Raw genomic sequence first — 22,791 nt, forward strand, 5'->3', positions numbered from 1 at the left:
TGAAAAAATGTATTTTGTATATTCCTTGCACTAGAACAGTAAAAAAAAGAAAGAAACCTGGCTGACCTTTCCAACTCTAACCACGATGTGTCAGACCACTTAAGCCACTAGCAGTAGCAGACAAGAGTCTTCAGAGCATGGGTTTTGATCCAGAAAACCTTGACCTTGCTCTCTATTTATTAAGTGATTTTGGGCAATCTATCTTGTCTGTGGTCCTCCATTCCCTTATATATAAACCTGGATAATACTTTTTCCCAGTTTGGTGTAATAAAACACTGTAACCATTCCTAATATGTCAGTGATTTCTATTCAGTCACTATCAATGCCTATCTCTGTGTTCACATGAACAAATATATTGTGTGCTAACTTAAAAAAATTAATTAAGTATAGTTGATTTATAATGTTGTGTCAGTTTCCTGTGTATAGCATAGGGATATATACATAGTATAGATCATATATATATATATACACACACACACAGACACACTCTTTTTCATATTCTTTTTCATTATGGTTTATCACAGCATATTGAATATAGTTCCCTGTGCTATACAGTAAGACATTATTGTTTGTCTATTTCTTATATAATAGTTTGTATCTGTTAATCCCAAACTCTTACTTATTCCTCCCCCATCTCCTTTCTCCTTTGGTAACCATAAGTTTGCTTTCTATGTCTATGAATGTTTCTGTTTTGTAAGCAGTTCATTTGTGTCATATTTTAGATTGTACATATAACTTACAGTTTTGAAAAAATTAGAACTTATAAAATTTTGTATCTGCTGTTTTCACTTAACTTTATCTTATGATTTATAATAAATTGTGCTCAAGAATTCAGTTATTTTTTTATATTTCTCAATGAATTTATTACATTTATAGTTGTACAATGATCATCACAACTCATTTTTATAGTTTTCTGTCCCAAGAATCCTGTTAAAAGTGGCTGCATTACAGTCCATCTTGTGGAAGAACTAGTTTATTTAACCATGAATTATTTAAAATGTAGATTGTTCCCCTTTTTCATTTAAAAAATTACATTTACATAGAAACTTCTTATGTATTAATCATTTCTTTCCATCTCTGGATAATTTTATTTTGATCAGTTCTAAGAAGTATAATTACTAAGTTACATGGCATGATGCCCAATTGTTTCCCATAAAGGTTGTACCAGTTTACACCTCCTGTTAGCATTGTATGAAGATGCCTGTTTCACCACAATCTCAGCAACAGTGGGCACCATCTGAAATTCTGTTCTGCAAGAGATTTTGTCAATGAAAACCTTTTCTTAGCTGCCTGGAGACAAGATGAGCAAATAACAGTATATCCCTATCACAACCCCTTATCTGGTCTAGGCTGAGTGAAGTTTAGAAAACTGTCTTAGGAGTTCAGACTTCATACCAGGTTGACTGGACCATGAGGCTGGAAACATGCCATTTATTAGAATACAGGATGGACCCAGAACTCTTTTTACATTGTCTTAATTGAAAGACCGCCGGCAACCTAGATTATCATCATCTATTAAATGGGGACATTTACGTCTGTCCCTTGGAGGGATTTTGAGTGGGATTTAATGGTAAGTTGATACATCTGCATCCCTACAGAGCTGCACGTTACAGCAAATCACTAGCTAATTACTACTATGTGTTTTGGGGGGTATAATTGTGAGGGAGCAGGGAGTTGGGTAGCTGATAAGTAGTGCCTCTAAGGAGAAAGTGGTAGCAGCATGAATTAGATGTAGCTGAGGTAGGAAGGTCATAATAGGCTGATTACTCAGAGAGCACTTGCAATTTTCTAGAAAAACAGTCACACGTCGTCCTCAATTAGACCGTATCAAGCCCGAGCTTCATCTAGGATGGTAGAATTTCTTACATCAGAATCACCTGGGGGAGGGCTGGGATTTTTTTTTTTTAAATCAGTATTTTTAGGGCATTCCCATTGTTGCTCAGCGGGCCGCATGCCCAACTAGTGTCCATGAAAATGCGGGTTCAATCCCTGGCCTTACTCAGTGGTTAAGGATCCGTGTTGCCCTGAGCTGTGCTGTAGGTTGCCAACATACCTGGGATCCTGCATTTCTGTGGCTATGGTGTAGGCTGGCAGCTGGAGCTCTGATTTGACTCCTAGCCTGGAAAATTCCATATGCTGTGGGTGTGGCCCTACAGAGGCAAAAAAAATTTGTATTTTTTATTGATGTATAGTTGATTTACAATGATTCAGGTGTACAGCAAAGTGATTCAGTTATACATATATATGTGTGTATGTACATATGTGTGTGTATATATATATACACACACACATATACATATATATGTGAATAGACATGAATATATATACACACATATATACATATATACACATTATACATATAAATACACATATATACATATATATGTGACTAGATATGTGAATATATATACACACATATATGTGAATAGATATTCCTTTTCAGATTCTTTTCCATTATGATTTGTTACAAGACATTGAATATAGTTTCCTGTGTTACACAGGAGGTCCTTGTTGTTTATGTATTTTATATATAGTAGTAGTGTATCTGTTAATCCAAAATTAACAGACTGGGGAGGGGAAACTTGTTGTACCATTGTCAAGTCCCACTCACAGAGTTTCTGAGTTATTGGTAGGGTCGGGCCTGAGAATTAGCATTTCCAATAAGTTCCCAGGTGACACAAATGCTGTAGACTAGGGACCACATGTTAAAAACCACTGGTCTGGAGGTTCCCGTCATGGCGCAGTGGTTAACGAATCCGACTAGGAACCATGAGGTTGCAGGTTCGGTCCCTGCCCTTGCTCAGTGGGTTAAGGATCCAGTGTTGCCAAGAGCTGTGGTGTAGGTTGCAGACGCGGCTCGGATCCCGTGTTGCTGTGGCTCTGGCATAGGCTAGTGGCTACAGCTCCAATTTGACCCCTAGTCTGGGAGCCTCCATATGCCACGGGAGCGGCCCAAGAAATGACAAAAAAAAAACAAAAACAAAAAAAACACTGGTCTATAGGATCCACTTATAGCAGTTTAGCTATCATTAAATTAAGCCACCACCTTCTATGGATTTGTGTTTTTATTCAATAGGAGGCCACTGGTATTTGCATACCAGCAGTGTTAAGCATGACCAAAAAGCAGCCTTTTAATTATTTCTCCAGGACATGGTGTTATGTCTTTGGAAAATATAAATACATTAAGTATACTTCTCCTTGATTCATATCTTCATCTGGTGTACACATGTAGTTGAATGCATATTGCATGGACATGCCCAATATTGCATAAAAGTGATATTTTCTAGCCAGGGTTAAAATCAACTCCTGCTTTTCAAAGCAGAGCAATCAGATTTAACAATGATTTACAATGAAGAGTGAAATTCCAGCCTTATTTCAGGCCAGTGGAGGATCTCCTATTTCCCAGGGTATATCTGTGAAAATTTTGGGTCTGAGTGGCCTGAGAAAGATAAGGGAACGTTTCATAATTTCAGAGGGGGCTTCAGCCCATAGACACAGAGCTGTGGTCAGTGATCCAAAAGACCTGTTTGGTTCAGCCCTGTTCTAGGGAAATGGCTCCAATCCAAACATGTGAGCAGGCCAGAAAGCAGGATTTTGTAATCACCTGGAAGCTCCGCCTTCCCCTGCAGCTGTTGGAGGAACCTGTCACAGTTGGTTTGCCAAGGCCCCAGGGCCAGATGCCTGCCCTGGGAGGATACATTCCCAGTCTGACACCTGGGCCTGGAACTGCCCATGAGATTCCACCAAGTAGAACAGAAGAGCCCAAGTTAGCCAGTGTGTTCCAAGGAGAAGGGCTCACCCTCCCTAGGAATGGAGGAATCCTGCACAACAGGAAGTTAACAGGGAAAGGGAAGAGGTGCAGAAGTCCGATTTGATAACCATCTTCAGCCACATCTCATAAGCAGGCAGCATTTTGATGCTGTTCTCTGGGAACCCAGATGCATCTGAGACATTTCCTTCCCGAGTTTACTTTTTAAATATTTTAAACTCCTATTGAAGGGAGGGAAACAAATGTCCTCATTCAATAGAGATTTATTTTAGCAGCAATGGAAGATTAACTTGTGATGAGGTCATTCCGTGTGAAACAGAGTTCTGAAAAAGAGTAAGTGCTAGGGCCTAACGTAGATATGGTTACATTCTTTTCCACTTAAATCATATTAGAAGGATGGACAAGAAGAAGAGAAAGGGGGAGAAGATGGGAAGAAACAGGATGTTGGTTGAGTTTTTAAAAAACTGATTGCAAATGCCTGTTAATTTGGAACTATTTATTTCCAAAACGTGTGTGTGTGTGTGTGTGTGTGTGTGTGAGAGAGGAGAGAGCGAGAGAGTGTGTGTGTAAGGAAAGGAGAAAGAGACTTTATACTGATTACACATTCTGGGTGGGTCGGGTATTGAAATATTTGCACGAATTTCTGATATATTGTCTTTAAAAATAATGACAAATATTTTAATGGCATTATTATTTATTTAGGCCAGAAGCATCACACGCAAAAGCAAAGTCTACCTAATGTTTCCTTACCTCTGAGGGTATGCACATTGAATGTCCTAAGGTATAGAGAGGTGATTAAATCTTGTGAAAAAATATTTAATCTGTCTTGGAAATAAACCATGCTGATTTGTTTTAAGTGAGCAAGAAGCTTACCTGAGCCTTCAAGAGACAGTCTGCATTAGACACCATGATTTATTCTGCACTGTAACTACATTATTCCAGCTAAGGTAGAGGCAGTCATCCCCCTAAGTTATTAAAGCTGTTCATTTCTCCTTAGTACCCCGTGGTGCACAGGGTTTCCATGGTAAAAGAGAAAATAGCTGTTTTCCCTTCTCTGCCTTTAGTCTGGGGTTCAATTTCCATATCCATCTGAATAATACACAGGGCTCAGAGAAACAGAGGTATAGGAATTTAGATCCTGCCCAACTAAAGACTTGGAATATGAATAATTTGCAGTGCAAGATTTTTAAAAAAAATTTATCTTCAACTTTTTCTACTTTCTCCTACAGAGAAGCAGAAGGGAGAATGGGGTTTAAAAATTCAAGAAACAGCAGTGACCTGGGTTTTATCCCAGTCTAGCAGTAACTTATGGGTAAGCGAACAATTTATAAGGGACACCAGGAGACTTGGGCCTGCTGAACATCAGGGAAGAAATCCATGGCTGGCCCCCTGTACCCTTTGATTGATGGGTTGGCACTAGGCTCATTAGTTTGTCTAGATTCTCTGCAGCATCTGAGTTGGATAAAAGGAAAATTATTTCATATCTATTTTTTGTGTTGACTTGTACAGAAGCCAAAAACACTCATGGTGTTCTTTATGTATCCTATTTGTTGGGAATGAAAGGAATTATGTTTTCATGGTGAAACCCTCATGGAGAGAAAAAGGTACATAAGTGATCCTCACAGGGACACTGACATGGATGTTTACTTTTGGGCCTGGGTGTATCTCAGTTTTATACAGAGGATTTCCTTATCTAGAGAGAGAAGAGAGCCACGGAAATATTCATTTAGTCTATTGATGCTGGAAGGGCAATGTTTATTGCCCTGGGATGAAGGCATTAGCCTTATCACTTGTTTCCCTTCCCCTGAGTCAGGTTTACTTCCTATTTTTATTGAGAGCTGCCTTTATTCCTGCATTTCAACCCTTTCCCCTGTCCAGGTACATTCACTTATTGGCCTTCCCCTGCAGACCTAAACTGCTCCATCCTGAGCTTGCCTTCCGCCCTGTAAAGGAAGGATGGAGGGGTGGCCAAAATCCTGTTAAAGAATCAAAGTATCAGCTGCGATGTGCTGTTTTCACATCCCATCTGACCTATCTCTTTGAGTCCTGTGTGTCTTCAGCTTCCTCGCTTCCTGATTTCTCAGGAACCATTTACCCTTTTCTCTAGTTTCATCATAAATACATGGAATACATATACTACAGTCACAGCACATGTAGGGAAAGTCTGCTGGAGACTTTGGAGCCAGTCATTGAGTTAAAATGCTAACTATGCCGATACACTAACTGTGCAACTTTGAGCAGTTACTCTAAGTATGTGAGCCTCAGTTTCCTTACTGTAAAACAAGGATAATGAGGAGTTCCCCTGTGGCACAGCAGGTTAAAGATCCAGTGTTGTTATCAGTCCTGTAGCTCAGGTTCCATCCCTGGCTTGGGAACTCCTGCATGGTGTGGGTGCAGCCAAAAATAAAACAAAACAAACAAAAACAAACAAACAAACAAAAAAAACAAAAAAGAAAAAACAAACAAAAAAACCCGAGGTAATTGAAGGACCTAAATCATGCGATTGTGGTAAGGGTTAACTAAGACACCTCTAGTGCTGTGAAAAACATTTGGCAGAGACTGAGTGCTAGATAAGTGTTTATGATTATCATGGTCCCACTGTGATTATTTGACCTTATGCATCTTATTTAATTATTAAAGCTGCTGTTCTGACTTCCATGTGCATTTCTTTCAGATTATCTATCTGGTTGCTTCCACATGGCAGCATGTGCTATGGTTCTTCAGACTGTAATTTCTTTCCCTGATTCAGTGTCCTGGTTACCTAAGAAAACAGATATTGCTGATTATTCTGGAGAAACCATGCTTTCCCCTTTCTTAACTTAAAGTTCTCAAGTTTGGAGGTGATGATGAAGGTTGTGTTCTCTGGAAGCTGAAACTGAATCTTACATTGATTGGGTTAAGCTGTGGTGGGATGCAGAAGAGAGACATGGACATTTGCAGAAGGGCAGGGAGGACAAAGGTGAAGGTGGACTGCGATGCAGGTCTGGCTGAGCCCCGGTCAACCCTCCAGGCATCTGGGGAATGCATATGGCCCTTGGAATGACCCAAGTCAATTCAGAATTTCCTGACCTTCATATTCCTACATGCATCAGTAACTGGATATGAACCATTTTGAGAAGGCTGGGCCCTTGGGCGATACAAATCCTACGGAGCTGGCAGCCAGAGGCTCTCTTCTGCCTGTGGGGAGATCTGGCAGTGCACATCTACAGGATAAATTCCTGACTGAAGGATGCAGCCCTCCCTGGAAAGCGCACCACAACTTCTCTTTGTAAAGACTTCATGACTTGGGCCAAGCACCTTTTACTGGGATGGGTGGGAAAAGAAAAGGAGGTTGCTCAAGGGTAAGCAGTAATGCTGAAGGAAGAAAGGGTGCCAGGGAAGATGAATACACAGAATAGAATAGCGGTTTCTATTACCATAGGAAGTGGGGCCTATTGGGGAAGAGAAGAAACAGAGTGGAATCTTCACATGGGAGATTGCCATCTAGGGGGTGCTGAGGGACTTGTATAGAAACATACCATTTCCACTTGCATTTTTTTTTTAATTTCTCTTTGGAAAGTTGCTAATAGAAACTGTGGTAGGGAGTTCCTGTTGTGGCTCAGTGGTTTAAGAACCTGACTAGTATCCATGAGGATGCAGGTTCGATCCCTGGCCTTGATCAGTGGGATAAGGATCCTGTGTTGCCACAAGCTGTGGGATAGGTCGCAGGTGTGGCTTGGCTCTGGCATTGCTACAGCTGTGGCTATGGCATAGGCCAGCAGCTGCAGCTCCGATTTAACCCCTAACCTGGGAACTTTCATATGCTACAGGTGCATCTCTTAAAAGAAAAAAGAAGAAACTGTGGGGGTTTAGGTTGATCAGCTCTCTTGGTTTGCCCAAACTGATGCCCAGGATGCTTGCCTTTTAGTCCTAAACTTGGGTCCTAGGTGGGTTGATGCCAAGTCTTTTCCAAACCACCTCAAGGAGTTACAACTGAATTCATGGAATAAATGAAGGGCAGAGGGTTGGGAAACCATGGCAGATAATTTTTCTGTTTAGATTAGAGTGACAGGGAACAGAGGCATTATTGATGATTCCTACAGTGCCTCACATGTACTTGGCAGGTAATAAATATAGATCAAGAGGAAACAGAACATGAGGGCAATGAATTAAAAGAGAAAATGATTTGGAACAAACTGCTGAGGATAGGGAAAGAAGAGTAAAATAGACAATAAATCTAGGATGCAAACCAGAGCTGAGTGCAATAATTCACCTCGATGCTTACAATGCCATAGAGGTCAGGCCAGGTCCTGAGCCAGTGTCTTCAGTCCACACCAGGGTGCTCCTGTGCCCACATGTGTTATAGAACAACTTTCTCTCTGCATGTGTCCTCATCTCATTGAGTCTAGAACATCTTTCTTTTCTTCCTACACTCTCAGTAGAGCAGTGATACATGTTTCAAAATTAGTGAGAGGCTCACTTCTACCTTCTCATGTATCCACTCCCTCCCCACCAAGAGTGAATGAGTCTCTCCTAGGACTGAACATGGTTTAGGGCTGGTTTGGAAGTTTGGTGGTGGTGGTGGAGGAGGGAGGTTACCTGCTTCTGGGAGTGCATTTCCAGGGGTTGCTTTGGATTAAGACTTGGATCAGTCCCAGACCCAAAGGATTTGGGGGGAATTGATCTTGTCACTACTTTGAAATGAGAGCAAGTTCAGCTGACTTTGTTTCCAAAATATGGAATGTGTTACAGGAAAGGCTCACAAGCTGATAGGTTTCACTGTGTAAATTTGGACTTTCTGACCTCACATAAATCATAGTTCACCTTAGTCAACAATCTCATTTCCAGGGAAGAACAGGGCTCCCCCAGAAGAACATCAGTTCTCTGTATCCAAGAGGCTGTTGAGTCAAGTCCATTTCCCTGTACTCTGCAGTCAGGTTGCCCTCATTTTTCTAACACAAAATCTAGTTGCTGCATCTCCCCCTTAGACTAATGTCTCTACATGTTGATTTTCTTTTGACCAAAATAGGGATGGAGATATCCTTTTAAATGTATTTTTCCATTGTATCTCCCTAACAGTAGACATTCAAAGAATATTCTGGGAGTATTTATAGTTACTCAGCATCCACAATATCATAGAACATGGAACTCAGGAGGTGCTCAATGAGGAATTGTTATATATACTGTAAACCGCTCCCTGCTCCGCATAATATTTGGTGAATGATTCAGTAGATGAATGAGTAAATTCCATAGTAAATGAAAAGATGATTTCAAAGATGACTGCATTTGTGTAGCCCTCGAGTTCACTCAACATTTGTTAGACAATAACATCTTTTTTTTGGATTCCCAACATATCGTTCACTATAATTAAATGATGCTGATTGCATCTTGGGAGAAAATGCAGATATGATTGTCTGTATTTGACATGTGGCTTGGAAGTAGGGTGCTGAAGAAGGAAAAGAAAGAAGACAATAAGGAAGAAAGATAGGTTTCCTTATCTGAGGCCCTGATACGTTGCCCCCACGACCCACACAAGCCTGCCACTGGCATCCCAAATTTGATTAAATTTACCTGCTTACCCTTACCTTTTAGGCCTCCTATGACTTTAAGTCTCTTTCTCCAACTGGGACGAACAGCTTGTACATACCCAGCATTACGCTGGCACAGTGAACTACTGACATACAGAATATGATCTCTGTGTCAAGAGGACAGCAATCTGCTTGGGAGCTAAGAGTTGCCTACGAAATCAAATGTGAACATGCAAGTCTTTGCCGTGTATAATTAAGGGCCAAACTGGGTGGTACAGAAGGCATGAGGCCAAGGAGCTCAGAGGGCAGGGGTCAAGACAGGATGAAGTAGACAGAGAAAGCATAATGTTATTTAGCTCCATTCATCCAGCCCCACCTGTCAATGTGGGTCTTCTCTCTGCTATTGTCAGCAGGTGGGAGTGGGGGTGGGCTGGCAGGACCTCCCCCAGGGATACCACTCTCTGAAACATATGTCACCAAATTCTGCCAAAAATTATCCTGTTACTAAAATTATCACAACGTTGTAAATGAACTGTACTTCAATAAAACTTTCAGAAATGAAATAAAATAAAAAATAACATTCCAAAGCCTCCTTATTATACTAACTTATACAGTATATACTAACATATAGTATATACTAACTTATTAGTATAATTTACCATGTTTATTTCAAAGGTATTAACCATCTCCTTAAGTGATTTCTTTCTTTCTTTCTTTTTTTTTTTTTTGTCTTTTTAGGGCCACACACCTGCAGCATATGGAATTTCCCGGTCTAAGGATAGAATCAGAGCTGTAGCTGCTGGCCTATGCCATAGCCAGCCACTCGAGATTTGAGCCACATCTGCAACCTACACCACAGCTCCCGGCAATGCTGGATCCTTAGCCCACTAAGCAGGCCCAGGGATCAAACCCACACCCTCATGGGTGCTATTCGGGTTCATTAACCACTGAACCATGATGAGAACTCCTCCTTAAGCGATTTCCAACCTAACAAAAGCATGTTGTGACCTTGACCAGTAAGACCTGCATCATTATAATCAGTCAAAATGATAAGTGATAACTAATACATGGAATAGTTATTCTTCATTATTAATGGGGAGGATCTGCTTTAAAATAATTTCCCCATCAGCAGATTTTTAGTTTTAACAATAGATGATGCACCTGGAGAAGGCTTCATCTGTTTTACAAGCAATTCCCCTAGATTTATTTATTGTATAAAACTTAAAAGAGCAGTGCCATCAGAGCTGAGGGACTTTATCATCCAAAAGTCTTATAGCCCAGGGTTGGGTTCCTTGGCTTTTCTGACTCCTTGGGGGAATTATGGAGGGTTTTAACACCCCAGTTTCCTGAAAAAAGGACCACATCTCCACACCATAGTAAGCTCTGCCTAGACATGAGAAGAAAGAAGGGGCATTTTCTTTCTTCTGGGGAGGAGTCGGGGGCAGATATGCATCACCCCTACCTGCACAGTGACCGCTGCTTTCCCCCCTCTGCCCTGGATGGGTACTGGCTGCCTGGCACCCAGCCTCCCCTGTGGCTTGGACCCTTGGTTTCCACAGATGCTCTTTGCACCTGAGCCTGAGGCTGGCTCTCCCCCACCTGCTTCCCCCCGGCCCCTCCTCCCTGCCCTTTCTGTTGACTTCCCAGGGCTGTCTAGTTGGGGACACACTGTGGAGAGGGCTGCCGCTCTCACTGATCTGCAAGGATGCCTTTTCTAAAGGGCCTTTGTGGAATGTTTGCCATAAAAATAAGGTGTTTCAGTTTTCTGAGCCTAAAGTATCTGCCGACCAGTAAGAAGATTTTTTTTTAACTTGCGTGCTCGAGGACTTCCAAAGGGAAAAAAGAGGAAAGAAGAAAAGGCACATCTCTCCACCTGACTGCCCCTCCAACAGGCCCCTGACCGGCCTTCCCCACCACAGTGCCCACTTTTGTCTTTTTAACTTAAGAGGCTTTGTCAGCATGAAAGGAGGAACACCCGGGGCCTCTTGAGTGTGACCTGAGTCAGCCTGGGGCTCTGCTAGCCTTTTGGGCAAATGCCGGCAGCAGTTTCAGAACCTGGGCGGCAGTCCCCTGGGGGCCTGCCCTGTCTCCTCTGGGGCATCCTGGCTGTTATCGACCTTTCCCCTTGATTTTATATCCCATCCCTGTCTCTTGTTTAGGGCTTGTATGAGGAGATGGGGGCAGGGCTAGTCTGTGTCAGAGCCCCAGAGTTTCACTGTGAGCTGACTGTCAGTGCCAGTCAGGGCAGGTGCTAATCACACAATAACCCTGATCTCAGGCACCATGCTGGGAAAGCCAGTGGCTGTCCCCATTCCCTTCCTTTCCTTAGTGTTGCCCCTGCTTTTAATAACCTGTCCAGAGCTGGTGAAAACTGAACTCAGGGCCTTTTTATTTAGACAATCACTGTGGGCCACAAAATGTTCTCAGTTTACAGACAGCCTTGTCCCTGAAGCCTCCCGAAGTCTCTGGTTTCAGAAGGACTCTGTTCTCAGGTTAGAAGGAATGCAACCTGCATCTCTCAGCACCCTGAATTTGCATAAATCTTTGAAGCAGCATTGTTGGACATGGCTTGCCTTCCTGGGACTTTAAGGCTGTGAGTTGATTGGTGTTAAAATCCAAGTCAAGGGGAGAATAATAGCTCTCTCCTTTTTTACTTTCTCCCAGCCCTTTTTATTTGGGGCCAGAGAAGTAGCTAAAAATGTCAGACTCACAGTATGCACTGTCATCAACACAATGCAGAGGCTGATATCAAATCCTCCAACCTCGAGGTGATACTTTATACTTCCTGGGGCCTTTCGTTAGTGCCCTAGGGAGCATTAACCCTCACGTTAACTCCCTGGGCTGGGCCTGGAGCCTGGGGTTGGTGGAGAAAGCAAATGTGTGTGGGGGCGCACAAAGGCACTGCCTTTCCAATTGGGCAAGTCCTAGACCAATTGTCATAGTTGGTCCAATTATGTATTTCTTCTCTCCACCTCCTCTCTCAATGAACACCTGCCATATCAGTCCCCCGTCCCCCAAAAGCCTCCTTAGATCCCAACAGTGTCAACAACCCAGTTGACAGGCTGCACATGTGTGGAAAGCACAAGCAAGCAGACCTCATTCCTCCACTGAATAAAAAAAAAGCACTTCTAGGCTTGAAATGTGATCTCTCATGAGATGCATCTAAGCCTTTGTTATGGGAGTCTGAACTTTGTTGGACTTCTTCACACTTTACGGTTTACTCTTGTTTCTGTTGGATTTATGTGTGGAGACTACGGTGCCATCTGCCAGTATGAAAGCCTGTGAACGCCTTTATCCAACTGTGTGTTAGGGACCATCCATGTGGTACATGCTGTGTCTCTTCCAAGTTGCACTTGGTGTCCCAGCCTTGTGTCCAGTGTCATCTATTGTAGGTAAGGGTTACCAGGATTTGCTAATTGATCGTAGCGCCCTTTCCTAGGGAACATGGACCTGAGCTTTCTCAATGTCTGACTATAGTAGAAGAAGGTCATATATTTACTCCTCTCATTATAAACAGTGCTTCTTATTTATTTATTTTTGCTTTTTTAGATTCTCACTCACAGCATATAGACATTCCCAAGTCTACGCCACAGCCACAGCAACGCCAGATCCGAGGTTGGTGACCTACACCACAGGTCACGGCAACGCTGGATCCTTAATCACTGAGCGAGGCCAGGGATCTAACCTACATCCTCATGGATCCTAGTCAGGTTTGTTTCCACTGTGCCACGATGGGAACTCCCAACAATGCTTCTTAAAATATGGTCTTAGGACCACCTGGCATGAGAATGATGTGGGTCACTTGTTAAACATGCAGATTTTCCAGGCTTCTAGGGACTCATTCCCTCAAAACCATTCTAATTTGTTTAGGAAATACTGTAATGTTTCTATGTTCCTGCTCCTAAAATCTCTACTTCCCATTTTTGATCATATTAACTCTTACAAAGCAGACTGGCTAGACACAGGCTGCCTCTTAAACCCCAGTAAAATCTTTATCTCTATAAACAAAGGAAAACAAGTTCCCGAAGGTTCTCATTGTAAAGGGGAACAGGCCATAAGCATGTTTAAATGCCTGCCCTCAATAGTTTCTCCTTTTTGCAACCGGCTCTTTTTTACCTCCAAGGAGAACTTACTCCACAGCGATGCTTTGGTACCAAGCCTGTGAGTCTGCATACCCTGGTCTTTGCATCTGACTTTGAAGCCTACAATATCTCTCCTATGAGAGCTAAGCAGAGGGGCTGGGTTAGAAGTCCAGAGAGTAGAAGTCACACTCATTCAAGATTAAAGTCTGAAGGTCACTGCCATCCATCTGTATATAGAAATCACAACTGAGTACCTTAATTATGGCAACATGCTTCTCATTCCAATTTGCCATGATTCATATTGGTTTTCCAACCCTCTTTCACTATGTGTAAACCTCAGGAGAATCTGGGCCTCCTCCCAGCATGCTGGAAGATCAAACAGAATTGAAATGATGGATTTTTCCTCTTCCTATTTGTGGGATCATAGTCCAATTACTTAAGTAACATTTCTCTCTGGGCCTCAGTTTCCTTGGTTGTAAAAGGGGAGCAATAATGATAGTATGCAACTCACTGGGATAGTTTAAAGGTAAATTAGATGATGAGTTTAAACTAAATGGCACATATAAATACTTAACAGATGGTAGCAATTAGATTTGTTTATCAGCATGAGAGGGGGAGATAGAGGGGAAATTAGACACTGGAGGTAGAAACTATACCCATGAGGATAGTCTTGGTGGGTGCTGTCACCTGAATGCACCGCTAAGGGAGCTCTTGGCTATGTTTCACATCTTGCAAATCTGATAACCATCTCTGACTTCAGAGATTTTCCAGTTTAGGACAGAAAACACTTAAACATCAAGAATACTGCATACAACTTTAAAAATAATGAACCGGAATTCCCGTCGTGGCTCAGTGGTTAACGAATCCGACTAGGACCCATGAGGTTGTGGGTTTGATCCCTGGCCTTGCTCAGTGGGTTGGGGATCTGGCGTTGCTGTGAGCTATGGTGTAGGTTGCAGATGCGGCTTGGACCCCAAGTTGCTGTGTCTCTGGCATAGGCCGGTGGCTACAGCTCTGATTTGACCCCTAGCCTGGGAACATTCATATGCCATGGGATCGGCCCTAGAAAAGGCAGAAAGACAAAAATAAAATAAAATAAAATAATGAACAGGTGGAGTTTCCCTGTGGCACAGCAGGTTAAGGATTCAGTGTTGTCACTGCTGTGGCTCAGGTTGATGCTGTGTTGCTATGGCATGGGTTCAATTCCTGGCCTAGGAACTTTTGCATATCGTGGGTGTGGCCAAAACAAAAATAATCAACAGATAAATAGACATATATATGCCTCCTATAGTGGCCTGGCCCTCCTCCACTGGGGAGTACAGCCTCATAGGGACAGAGGAAATTGCCAGAATGAAGGACTGAAAGGCATGGGAAGGCAAGGTGCGCCAAGCATCTCAGCAGGTGGAGGTGATTTAGGCAGCAGTGTTAAGATCATCTGGTAGAGGAGAGGAAGAAAGCCCCACCCATCCCCCCCTCCTTATTTGTTTTCATACTAAATTGCAAATCAGGTTAAATGCTGCCTTGGTCTTTAAGTCTCAGCTGGGAAAGGGTGACCTATCACACCCAAGGGGCTCCAAATACATCTTTAAACTGAATCTGGTTCCTATGACATGTGGATCATAGCACAATAAAAACAGGCAGAAAATGCAGGCTGTGCTTTTTTGTTTTTCTTCTTGAAATGATTACAGACCTAAAATATCTTCTCATTGGGAAGTAAGACAAGACTCCAGTGTGTTTTCTCCGGAGGAATGGAAATGGTGCTTTGAGAAAGCTATCTTACCTGGGTGGAAATTTTCCATCATTCTTTTCCTTGGACTTTTTTTTTTTTTTTTTCACCTTCAAGATATAGGGCTTATGCTTGTTTGCTTCCACTATGGAGGCCTGGGGAGCTGTCTGCAGGGGCTGTGTTTGGTGCCTTTTTCACTCTAGACCACTGATTTCAAAGCCCTTTATTAAAGAGGCCCTCTTTAATAAAGCTCCAAAGACTCTCTGTGGATTAGACTTTCCTAACCTCCCCCTGGAGGCCTCCTTAATGTTCGACCAGCCATGACAAGGAGCTGGGCCAACCGGAGAACTTCCCAGGTTCCTGACTTTCCCTCTAGTGCCTGCTGGCAGCCAGTGAACTCTACCAAAGTGGTTCTCACTTGTCTTACCTTCCAACTCCGTTTGTCAAACAGCAGTTGGACAAGGGAAAGGTCAGCACTTCATGTTCTGAGCACTTAACTTTAATTATTTCTTAAAGTGGACACAGTCCAAGAGGTTTTCAAGTCAGCTCTTAAATGTAAGGGAAGGGGGGGTTCGGTCATCCCATCAGGAATAAAAACTCGGTGCCTGGTTCTCCTCCCTTCTTAGCCCAATCCATCCTCACAGACTGCTGTATCCTCGTAGAAACTCCACAAATATGCATCTAATCAACAGATCTTTACTGAGCACCTACTATGTGTCAGACATTTATTGAAGGAATAGCTAGGTTTTTCCTTGTGATTTATTTCAAAAATTGTGCAATCATGTACTTTTATTATTGTTTAATAACAGAAATGAAATACAGAGTTCCCACTTTAGCAAAGTGGGTTAAGAACCTGACTGCAGCAGCTCAGGTTGCTATGTAGGCGCAGGTTCTATCCCAAGTCTGGAGTAGTGGGTTAAAGGATTCAGCATTGCTGCAGTTAAGGCTCAGATTCAATCCCTAGCCCAGGAACTTCCATATGCCACTGGTGTAGCCATAGAAAATAAACAAAAACAAAAATGCTCATTGAAAAAACGTCAAGCCACACAGAAGGACACACAAGTGAAAGTTTCCTTATATTACTCCCCAAGGATAATACTGCTCATAATGTGTATAATTCCTCCTATCATATGCTACAATTTGCATTAGTTATTCAAAAACCTCCTTCTTCTTTCCATGTCAGTTTTTGCAGTTACCTTAATTTTTTTCAACCCCTCCTAAGTTTTTCATACACATACCATAATTTGTATAACTTACTTTTTCTCATATTCATGAATATTTAAGTTGTATCCACTCTATTGCTTTACAAATAATGCTGCAAAGAATATTCCTGAATTTATAGCCTTAGGCTCTTTTGTGAGCCTATTTTTGGGATTGCTCTGGAAAGGTGGAATTGTTGGGTTTAAGGGTTTGAACTTCAAAAAAAATTTTTTTAGATAATTCTAATTTGCTTTCCATAAATATTGGGTTGTTTAAAACCCATTAGTGGCATGTAAGATGTGCACTGTCTTGAACTGATTCCTACACAAAAGTGGAATATATGGGGGCCTTGATACCCTACCAAATCAGTAATCTATCACTGCTCTTTGAAACAATATTTTTTGGGTGTGCCTGACATGGTGACCAGTGAGATGCGAGGTCATTGTTTTTCAAGGGTAGGAAAAGTGCTTATCTGAACACACACCCCATTTCATGGACTCTCCTGACCTTGTTCCAGTCTCTGCCCTAAGGCCCTCTGGGCCCCCTCTCCCCCCATTTCTGCTTAAGATTCACTATGGCAGGAGGTTTGGGTATAAACAAATAATACAACACAATAGCTGCCCTCAAAGACCTTTCAAACTGAGCTGGGGAGACAGAACACAGATGGCTAAAAAAACAAGCTAAAAATACAAGTCAGTATATAAAAAGCAGCAAATAAATAGTCAGCATCATTACAGCAGTTCAGAGGAAGGAAGGAAAACAGCGAATGAGCTAGGGTGTCTGAGCTCCATGGCAGAGACCCGGTGTAGGATTTCTGGATTATTCTGATGGCGGCTGGGGATGCGCGGGGGAGAGAACCATAAACACCAGGAGTAAGAACCAGTTCACAGGAGAGAGATTCCTGGAGAGAGTGGAAAATAGCCAGGGGAAGTGCCCAGTTCTAATTGGCTAGTTGGAAGTGGGTGTGGCTGACAGTGCTCAAGATGATTGGAGATAGTTGGCAGAAGTTGTTGATGGTTTGATTTTTGGCATGATGGGGTGTGGGGTGGGAAGGTGATTCAAATTTTGAGAATCTGAGGAAGACTTTCAGCACTCTTTTCAGAAAACCCTCTGATTTGCAGACAGACAGACACACAATTTTGGCTGCATTTCAGGGACTTCTCCCTTCTACCCCAAGTTGAAAAAATTCAAAGTATTCCTAAAAAGTATTCTTCTTTTAGTCAAGCTATCTAGGAAAAAAACAAAAACAAACAAAAAACCCAGCCAGGTATATATATATATATATATATATATATATATATAGAGAGAGAGAGAGAGAGAGAGAGAGAGAAATATATATATGTATATATATATATACATATATATATAGAAGTTGTTAGGCAATAAGACATAACTATTATTCATTTATTCCTGAAACAGCAAACTGAAGCAGACTGGAAACAGGTGGGTAACAACTTGTTAGGGGCCCGCTGGCATCTCAAACTTCCCCTTCGAGGCTTCAGTTTAGCCAGCGTCAATTGGTGGAGGCAATTCTCTGCCTTTTTCAGGAGAAAGGATCTGACCCGAGGAAAAGCAGGCTCTTGAAAAATCTGCATCAATGGGATTATTTACGCTTGTATCACTGGAATCCGCTCCGAGATGCGGATTTTTGCTGCCGAAAAGATACTCTTGCTCCCCACCCCCTCCTTTCTTTTTGACAGTCAGTTAATAAAGACTCAACAATAAGCAGCTGCCAGTGATGTCATTTGGGACTTTGTCCACGGAGCTTGTATTTACAAGCTCGGAGCAACCACGGAGCCGCAGCCGCCGGGGGAAGCGGAGTCTCCGCAAACTTGTTCTGAATTCGCTGCAGGAACTTTGTGGCTGCTTTGCTGGGGCTGTTCTGGAAAACTGCGCTTGTTCTCTGAGCCCGGCCTTTTCATGCTTCACAAATAAACAGAGGATAAACTCGGGAGGAAATGTGGAGCTGGGGAGAGTGGTTGCAGTTCCTGTGTTTGTCTCCAGGACTGTGATATGTGTTGACTGCAGAGCTGACTACAAGTAAGACTCAGACAGTTTTTTTTTTTTTTTTTTTAAATCTTGTAACAGTTTTTCCTATTTATACAGCTTGGTTTCCTTTTAAAGTGAGATGATGATGATGTGTCTGTATTTCTCCCAGCTCTCTCACTGCCACAACAAGTATGCATTTGTTCCAAGTAGTAATTACAGCGTTAAGGTGGACCCGGTAGGTGCACAGGACTCTGGCGTCTGAGAACAGACACAGGAGGCAGATGAAAACAAGATACTGAATTCCTGATTCTCATTTGCCCTTGCAGAGAAGTTGGATTTTTTTTTTTTTTAATAGAAAGCAACCAACCATACAGAAAACTATTAGGTTGACCTAGGAATTTTAATAGAAAACTCTCAAGACTAATTTTTAATTAACCAGTGTGCTGGAAGGGAACTCGCTTTTGGTCTTTGTCTCTGATCCTTTCTGTGGTTTATAGATTTCTGATATGTGCATATTTTTCACAGGATCTCTTTCCCTCCTGCCTATACCCTCTTGCCAAACACACACACACCTAAGCTCATTCATTCTCAGGGAATTCGAAAGTGTAGACAAATGTTTTGAAATTGAAACCGTTTCTATATGGATTTCTTCTCTGTGAATATCTGGGAAGGTGTTGACCGTTCTGACTTCTGATTTGGGAACCTGAATGAATGTATTACTGGCAAAAAGCAAACTTGGGCACTCAGCTAGATCATGATGTAAGATCCTCATCCTGGCTTTCACTTTCTTCCCAACTCTTTCAAACTTTCCATACATTCTTTGGGGAATAGGAAGGGTGGACTTCATGTGCAGCTAAGCCTGGACCCGGGCTCCTCATCACAGCTGCCTTGGGCCACCTGGAAGTTCTGCTTCCCAGCCCCATGTATTTGTCTTTCTGTTGCAGAGCTTCTAGCTGCTGGGTTTGCACCTGAGTACCTGCAGTTCAGCCCCTTGTGATCAGTAGCAAATCCTGGCCGATGCCTGCCTACCATCCAGTTCCCTGGCTGCGCTGCTGCACAGATTTCCAAGTGGCTGTTAGTCCCTTACAAGTGAGCCCCATGACTCACTCCTGGAAACCCCGCTAGTCCTCAACTCAGCTGCTCTGTCACCAGCTCACAGGAGCAGTGACAGCCTTCACTGACTTTCCCTTTTCCTCTGGTCTCAAATTTGTAAGAAGCTGGTGCCCGAAAGCTCCTAAAATATTCAGCTATTTTCCAAGAAGCTCCACGGTGGGCAGCCCCTTACTTTGTGTTTGTCAGCTCCAGAATTTTCCATCCGAGCAAACTGTCTTGGATATGGTGTGATATATTACAGCTCAATCCTGTGAAATTTTACTTTAAAAAAGGGATGTGCTATTAAAACAGCTTCCAAAAACTATTAGTCCAAGCTTATCTTTTACAGAAGAAAACCTGAGGCACGAGGAAGGGGAATGAATGATGTGTCCCAAGTCACCCAGTAAGAGGGTGGCTGAAGTCCAGCTGGGAGTTCAGTCTCCTGTGCTCTTCCTGGCATGCATTTCACATTTCAGTTCTTCCAGGTTATAGAAGAAATAGGACCTGTGTGTGATTCCTAGCCTTCTTGCAGGAGCTGAGCTGTATAGGTAAAGGTGTGGAGGTGGTCAGGAGAGAACGTTTCTGTTTTGTCTTTGGCTCAGGTATGTTTCTTAACATCTCCGTAGTTCATTATTTTTGCTAGAGAATCGATGGGCACTCTGTGATTATGTGACAGTTGATGGCTAAAGGCAAGCCAGGTGGTTCAGGCAGTGGGTTACTAAAGGAGGCGCTTTGCATCAGGTACAGATTGAGAGAACTGGGAAGGAGGTTCCCAGCTCTTGCATGGTGTGCTTTTGCTTTATTTCTGAGTCTCTATTGACCACACCTTACTTTTTTTTTTTTTTTTTCCTGTTTCCCCTCTTTGGGGCCCCTCTTGCCTATAGAAGCTTCTCTTTACTTTTTGTTTTTTTCTTTTTAGAGCCTCACGTGAGGCATATGGAGGTTCCCAGGCTAGGGGTCAAATCAGAGCTCCAGCTGCCGGCCTACGCCACAGCCATAGCCACAGCCATGTCAGATCCAAGCTACATCTGCAACCTATGTCACATCTTGCAGCAATGCCGGATCCTTAACCAACTGAGTGAGGCCAGGGATTGACCCTGCATCCTCATGGATACTAGTCGGTTTCTTGACCCTCTGATCCACAACAGAAACTCCTTCTCTTCACTTTCTCATTGATTCCCCTGCTCCACCCCCACTTCATTCTCCCGCTGCAGCTTGTACCTTCAATGTTAACATTCAACTAGATTCTACTAACAGGCTCCATCCCTCTCTTCTCTGGAGACTTCCTTGTCCCTGACACCCCTGCCTCTGGGATGCATCTGTAGATTCTTCAAGTGACAATTTTCTTCTTTGGACCTTCCTGGTATTCTGTGCTGTTTTTTTTGCTGTGGGATCTGAAGCTCTTTGCCATATAGTTAAATAACCCTTTCCGTCAAAAGCCAGGGCTATGTTTCAATACTTCCTATAATCCATGGCACCTGGTACAGGGTGGTGGTTGGTATAGAAGACTAAATCATGAATGAGTGGATCACTCATTTTAAATACCTCCTTTTCCTGTGTCAGATGCCAGGGCCTCTGCTCGGGGCTGATGAAAAGATAGTGTAAGTGTGCCAAGTGGCTTGCAATTCTTCATGGCAATTGAAGGCCCTCAGTGCCAGATTCCCCAGCTTGGAAACAAGGCTTTCCTAATATGAGGCCACCAACCTCCCCTGCCTCATTTCTCTTCACCCCCTCTCATGTACTCTGTGTTTGTCCTACAGGTGTCTGGCCTGTCTTCCTCCAAGGGTTGGAGGGCAGCATGGCAGGGAAGTTGAGGACTTGGGTTCTGGAACTAAGTCCTACATGGGCTGGAGTCCTGATTCCACCATTGGCAAACTTTATGATCTTCATTAATTCACTTGACTTTTCTGTTGCAGCTTTTCATCTTGAAAATGTGGCTAGGAGAGGTGTCTCCCTCATGGGAATAGGGGAGTGATCAAATAAATTTGATATAGCTAAGACACTTAGCACAATACCATATGTAGATTAAAAACTAATTAGTATTAGCGATTGTCATTTTAAATTACCTGCCTTGCGGAGGTCCATGTCCCATCCCAGACTTAATGAATCAGTATCTCCAAGGAGAGATTCAGATCCAGACATAGTTGAAAAGTCCCTCAGATAATTCAGGTGGGAATTCTCTGTCTCCATTATTAGGAGCTGCTTTCTGTTATCTAAACATTAGAGGGGGCTTATATGTTCTTCAGTGCCTCTGCATCCTTACACTCTTGCTTATGGTAACTCCCCATCCATCCAATTTATCCTCCAGGCATTTGCCAAATTTGTAATTCCATGCTTTAGCTAAGCATCTGGCACAGAGCAAGTTCCCAATATATGAGGGAAAAAAAAAATGCTTGCTTGATAGGTACTCTAAGAGAAGATGTAAAATTTCTTTCCCATAATTGCTATTGAGTAATGACTATGTACCAGGCACGTTTCTCAATTCTTTGCTATCTCATTGTGATCATTAGACTCATTTTCCATGCAGGGATTCTGAGGTTCAGAAAGGTGAGGTCATGTGCAAAGTTCACCTGGGCAGTAAAGGAGGCAGAGACAGAATTAGAACCCTGATCCTGTACTCCTTATGGCTCTCGGAAAGTGTGGAAGGCAGTTTTTTTCATGAGCTTTGCCCGTGGCGGAACTTTGACTTTTTTTTTTCTTTTTTTTTTTCCTTGTCTTCGCCCTGGACCGATGGTGCTGGCAGAACAGCAGATCAGATAAACACTTCCAGGTGCCAACTGACTGAAGTGGTGATTCACATTTTCTAGTCTTTCAGAAGTGTCAAAATCCATGCCCAGTCCTTTGCTATTTTTGTTTTTCTTTTCGTCTCAGACATGAATCCCCTTGCGGGTTGGCCCAAGTTGACGTCTAAACATCAAGATTATTTGCCTGCTTGGTATGGGTATTGATAGGCTGAGTCAGCTTGGTCAAGAGTGTAATCAAGAGGGCTTAGGTTAACAAAAAAAGAAAGAAAGAAAGAACAGTTGGCCATTTGGTTGATCCCTAGAAGGGTTTACTGAGGGAAGTGGTAGTATTATTTTGTGACAGTGGTTTTAATAGCCAGAATGGTTGAGGCTGAACACTGTCAAGTCATAGAACTCATTATGTACAAGATACCTTAGAGCCTTGTTTTTCTCTCTTCTCTAATTCTACAAAGTTTAATGCTTTTGGAATTTTGGATTCCCAATTGTGCTTTCTTTATAGATGAAATAATAAATCTCTCAGATACATGGAACATTAGCCCCAACATTGACTCTGCCCCAATACATACTTGTCTAATGAAGTGTGTCATGTCATTTTGGAAGCCTTGATTACACAAGGTACATCCCAGTAGTTACATCAATTAATCTGGATATTTTCAGGGCAAGAAACCAGATCTCTCCTCTT

General features: G+C 42.6%; 1 protein-coding gene across 3 annotated transcripts in view; it reads left to right on the top strand.

The window, feature by feature from the left end:
- Positions 1-22,791, top strand: part of NCKAP5 (NCK associated protein 5) — a 1,086,741-nt gene that overhangs the window by 92,524 nt on the left and 971,426 nt on the right. The window contains exon 1 of one of the 3 annotated variants that reach the window (XM_047772075.1): positions 17,714-18,324. The exons of the other annotated variants lie outside the window; for them this stretch is intronic. The gene's annotated coding sequence lies outside the window, so the exon portion shown is untranslated. Of the gene's footprint in view, positions 1-17,713; positions 18,325-22,791 lie in introns of those variants that run through there. 3 annotated transcript variants of the gene reach the window in all.

The sequence above is a fragment of the Phacochoerus africanus genome, chromosome 3 (genome assembly GCF_016906955.1).
Source record: "Phacochoerus africanus isolate WHEZ1 chromosome 3, ROS_Pafr_v1, whole genome shotgun sequence".
NCBI classification, from domain to species: Eukaryota; Metazoa; Chordata; class Mammalia; order Artiodactyla; family Suidae; genus Phacochoerus; species Phacochoerus africanus.